Raw genomic sequence first — 4,193 nt, forward strand, 5'->3', positions numbered from 1 at the left:
TACTTCGCACCGGGCATATGCACCGGGCTGCTGTGGCCTCCTCCGGTCGCTGTGCTCTCTGCGGTTTCATTCGAAACAAAGGCAATTTCTTTCCTGAATTGCCACGGTTTTCAAAGCGCAAGCTTTCTTAGTGTGACCTAATGCATTTCCCCATAGACCGGTTGGTCGACCGAAAAGCTCTGATACGACCGGTGGACACACGGCGCGTGCGTAGAACGGGGCTTCAATTGTGTCAAAACGGTTACTTGAAAATCGTGAAAAGGAAACGGTTCCAGATAAGACAATACACGCATCGATCATGAGGAAGGAGTACAATCGGTATACATTTAGATTGCTCATAGATGCGTTTACTTAGTTGGCGCAAAAATCGTCGCACCCACCGCGGTGGCTTAGTGGCTATGGCGTTGTGCTGCTGAGCGCAAGGACGCGGGTTCGATTCCCGCCCGCGGCGGCCGGTTTTTTTTAATCAGGCGAAAAGCGAAAACACTCGTGCGTTATAGATTTCGGCCCACGTTAAAGATCCACAGGTGGTAAAAATTAATCCCGAGCCATCCACTACGGCGCGCCTCATCGCCTGTGTAGCGTAGGCGCGTTATTCCCCACAATCAATGACAAACTCGTCGCATGGCGTTCCTTCTTGGCTTGCTATTGGGACTTCGAAGGTTGGGCGATCGATTGGACGCACTTTTATCCCAGGTTTGGATGCACTTTGACGAAGTTTTGACGTTAGAAAGCTTTCGCGCTACTCTAAACTTTCTTCAGGAAGGGATGGTGAAGCTTTTCTTTAATGAGGCAACGTGACCTTGCCTTTCCAATTCAACGCCTTTGCCTTACTCTTTCATTGCCTGTCCGGCTTTCGTTCAGGCCATGTCCCTTGGATTCTGTGGCAGAAGTATGGGAGCAGCCGCGTATGTTTCCGAGACCAGCCGCCTACCCGATCAGCTGCTCTACTCATGTCTTTTTTTTTTTTTTTACCGCACAAAAATCGGGTTTTTTCTTTTTTCGCTCTAAACCTTTGCATCAATATTTCCTTCTTTACCAAATCTTTCGGGGGGATAGTGTGGTCTTTTCTTCATATCAATTTTTACGTTTGCATTTGATGGTTTTATTAAGAGGGCGTAATATCCCCTAAAAGCTTCCGGTTTCGGCAAACCATGCACTTAGATATACGCGCTACGAAGCAAGGAAGACGGCAACAATGAAACATGCCATTAAATGTACGGTTTAAATGCCCATCTTTTACTTATCGCACCAAACTTTCGATCCCTATACACCGCTCGTTTCGCCATTAGTAATTTTCAAGGAAGAAAAAAAAAACGTCGCAAACTGCATGCAAATGTTCTATGATATTAGGGTCATTGAGTTTCATGGGGCCGTGTCGCCGCAACTACAACCGTAGTTGCGTCAGCGCGGTGCGTATGAACCATTCGATGACTTCTATTTCTCAATGAGCGTACGCAGTAATGCCAGCGAAGTGGTGCAGCAATGGTCATGGTCGCAGTAACATGGCCTCTAGGCAGCTGAAACCACCTATTACCGAATAGATACATCATTCTGGCATATTGGCCACGCCCGACTCGATTATTCTCGTTTCCATTACTGCCATTTTCCGACACGACGGTATCGCATTTGGTTATTTGTAGCTTCGCGACGCAGTGCAGCTACTCTACATGCGCAGCGCGCTCCTGCGTTGCTGCTCACATTGGCAATATACTGTGTAATAAAAAAATACTGCATCAAAGCATTCGTATTTTGTTACGGCACCACGGTCCCCACATAAGAAAGGCCGTCCGACTCCAATATAGCCTATGTCTGGCTTCGCCTTTAAGCGTGGGGCGTTATCGGGCCCTGTTCGCATGGCCTTATCATTGTTTCGTCATGCTCTTGAGTCACACAATGACCTAATTGTCTTGATATAACAAGCGCTACGGGGCATCACTAACGCAATCGTACCCCTTATCGGCGCGTGCGAGTAGAGCACTCTTTCTGTTGCTGTTCGCACACCATCTGCTAGGGCAGCGCCTTACCGTCCTAGAGATTTCAGTCGGTGCCGCTAGGTGGCGCTACGGAATTTAACGCTCGCGCCGATCTTGCTGTCGTAGTCAACGCCGCTGACAACGCCGGCTTCTCTGCGACACGCCCCCTAACGCTATAGACGCCATAAAAAAGAATTCAGAAAACTACCCTCCGAGGGATACTTGAGGGACGAGAAGCATATTTTGGCTCAACCACGTAAATATTAAACCATGTGAGAGACCGCTAAGTGCTGTTACATCGGAGAAGGCGTCCCCGTACCGATCTCCGCCGCCTCCGTCATGTAGTGGTAGCGTAGTGGACGAGCGGCGAGCGGAGGAGCTGCCTTGGTGCTGACGACAAAGAGCCCAGGGCAAAACTTAAATGCTTTACTGTATGGCGAGAGGTGAACCGCGACGATAGAGGAACAGCATGGCAGTCGACGGGCAAAGCGACGCCCTCAGTTCAGCCCCTAATGCCGACTGATACGAGAAAGGGCGACTGAAAGGGCGGAATTCATACACAGAAGCGCCAACGGACAAACAGCCTTTCCAGTGCTTTGCGCACGGCCCGATGAAAGTACACGCACACAAGAAGACCATTTCCCGGTCTCGTGATAGCCGGCGCACGTTGAGTCTGAGAGGGGGGAGGGAGGAAATCTCTCTCAGCGAGTGCAGTCTGTTCGCAGAGTCTAGTCTCAACACGACCCCGCTAGAACCAGTTTGTTCCAGATTTTGCAACTTCCGCGGGCATGAATCGCCCCCAACGAGGGCTCGCGAGGGAGACGCGATCCTGCTTGTTGCAGCTGGTTTGACGAGAGTGGGCTTTGCTGCAACGCAGGAAACTTCACCGCACTACACCAAACTTCTAACCCGCCCGCATTGGGTCGTAACAGTGGTCTTGTTTGAAGTAGTGTATGTATGTATAGTTTGGCTAGCAGAAAGTTGATTTCGTGACCATTCCATCCACCACTGCTCTGTAATAGGGGGCCCACAGGGAGGCGAAAACCCATCCACTCCCTCCTTGCACTGCGTATCACGTGACTCACCGTGATGACTTCGCGCATAAACATCAGCGGCAAGCGGCAGCAGCCAGACGGCTGCTGCCGCTTGCGACAAGTGGCGCTATCTATGGTCAGGTTTGAGCATATATCCACCTGCTTCTTACACTCTGTTTAAACGAACACGGCCTGGATGGTCTTGTAGTATAGAGATTTCCTTCATGGCTAGCAATCGCATCAACACGGTTCAAACCATGAAGGCACCGGCTTTTAAAGCGAAGCTATCACCCTCTCACTGATTTCTATTTTGCACCCAAAACGCACTACAGGAAAACAAACTTTCTCTGACGATGATGATCGTGAGTGAAGTGAATAAAAATAAAACGATTTTCGTGGCCGGAACTTAACCTAAGTCCAGCACGTTATGAAACCGACATCCATCCGACTGCGCCATTCCGGCATGGTCGAAGCACTTTGTATTCCGAGAGGGGTGCGTGGACGCGCTAAATCAGACAAAATGCACCTGTCCGTCTAGCGAGGACGACGGCTGAACTCTATAGAGAAAACCAAGGATTTCCCGTATAATAAAAAGCACTAGAGAGCACAATCGCACTGCAGTAAACCGTCCCAGAAAGGAACAGGTGGTTTCCAAAAGATCGCACAGTCTCAAGTCATAGCTTACGCAACACAATTCTTCACATGGGATTATTCCTATCTCCTTTAGGAGGGTTTTGCTGTCCAATGGGCCTCAAGCAGGCGCGGCCCCTACGGTGTAATGATTGTGAATACGCAGCCCGGGTGCCTATTGAGAAGAGCACCCGGGTCGTGTCCGGCCAACGTGATGCTGAGGGAAGAAATGTTGGCGGGGCCGTAAAACCGTCACCTGAAGAGGTTAAAACATTTCCCTTGCAACGAAGAACCCCATAAAGGTGTCAAGACGTAGTACGTCAGGATTCACTGCTTAATATTTACTCGTGATTTGCTGTTCCATGAATATGAGAACCACAGAAAAAGTGATTATGAAGCTGCACTATTAAAGCTTCCTAATATGACTGAAGATGAAAATGAGAAAATCACCAGTAGGGTTAAGCAGGCACGCAGAAAATCTCGCCTTTAGCGTTCGTGAGGATCACAAAACTCTTGAACAGCGATATGGATATAACTATCGCGGACGAGTTGT

At 49.3% G+C, this 4,193-nt stretch overlaps 1 non-coding gene across 1 annotated transcript; it reads left to right on the forward strand.

The window, feature by feature from the left end:
- The first annotated feature begins 378 nt into the window (after positions 1 to 378).
- Positions 379 to 451, forward strand: Trnas-gcu (transfer RNA serine (anticodon GCU)). Its single transcript has one exon. It is a non-coding gene; the product is annotated as a tRNA-Ser (tRNA).
- Positions 452 to 4,193: the final 3,742 nt, after the last annotated feature.

This window comes from Haemaphysalis longicornis, unplaced genomic scaffold (assembly GCF_048455015.1).
Source record: "Haemaphysalis longicornis isolate Haplotype H1 unplaced genomic scaffold, Haemaphysalis longicornis Haplotype H1 scaffold_1, whole genome shotgun sequence".
NCBI lineage: Eukaryota > Metazoa > Arthropoda > Arachnida > Ixodida > Ixodidae > Haemaphysalis > Haemaphysalis longicornis.